The sequence below is a fragment of the Colobus angolensis genome, unplaced genomic scaffold (genome assembly GCF_000951035.1).
Source record: "Colobus angolensis palliatus isolate OR3802 unplaced genomic scaffold, Cang.pa_1.0 Scaffold47, whole genome shotgun sequence".
NCBI classification, from domain to species: Eukaryota; Metazoa; Chordata; class Mammalia; order Primates; family Cercopithecidae; genus Colobus; species Colobus angolensis.
Window position 1 is genome coordinate 4,899,935 of NW_012118154.1, and position 850 is coordinate 4,900,784.

An 850-nucleotide genomic window follows, 5' to 3' on the forward strand; every position below is an offset into this window, starting at 1 on the left:
ATCCACTCACATGGCTGTTGGCGAGAGGTCTCAGTTCTTCACCATGTGGTCTTCCCCGTAGGACTGCTTGAGTGTTGAGCGCCCTTACATCAGGGCATGGTAGTTGGCTTTCCTCAGATTGAATGAACCCAGAAAGAGAGCAAGGAGGAAGCCACAAGGCCTTTTACGACCTAGTCTTGGAAGTTGAACACTTTCACTTCTGACATGTTCTAACATTATCAGTGAATCACTAAGTCCAGCCCACACTCAGGAGGAGGGGAATTAAGCTGCATCTCTTGAAGGGCAAAGAAACTCTTGGTACATACTATACAATATTTGTTATTGTAATTATTATTATTATCAATATATTTAACTCCACACATACCTCCAGGAAGACCTTCCTCTAACCCACCCTCAACCTTCTCTCTGTGATTAGGGGCCTGAGCAAAGCCTGAGAAGGGACATGCAGGACAAATTTGTGGGGAAAGAGAGAAGACTGAGCAAAAATTTGACATGAGAACAGCCTTTAACCTGTCCCTTCATCACATTTGCTGCCTCAGGAAGGAAGAGGCCACGAAGAGCTCCTGGTTTCTTCTACAGCCTGCAGATTCTCGAATTCCCTCCCCAAGGATGGCATGGGTGGCGTGGTTGGGGAGCATTCCCTGTCTTCAGCAGCCCCGCTTTGGAGCCTCCACACCACGCTGTAGGCACTGTGGACATTCAGTGAGTATGTGATGAAGATGACCATGAAGATTCTCAGAGACTGGCTGATTCTTCCCGTCTGTGTCTTCACATTTGGTGCTTGTTGATTAGTTAAGGATCAAGGATCCCAATTTCTTTTTTTTTGGAGACAGAGTCTCACTCTGTCACC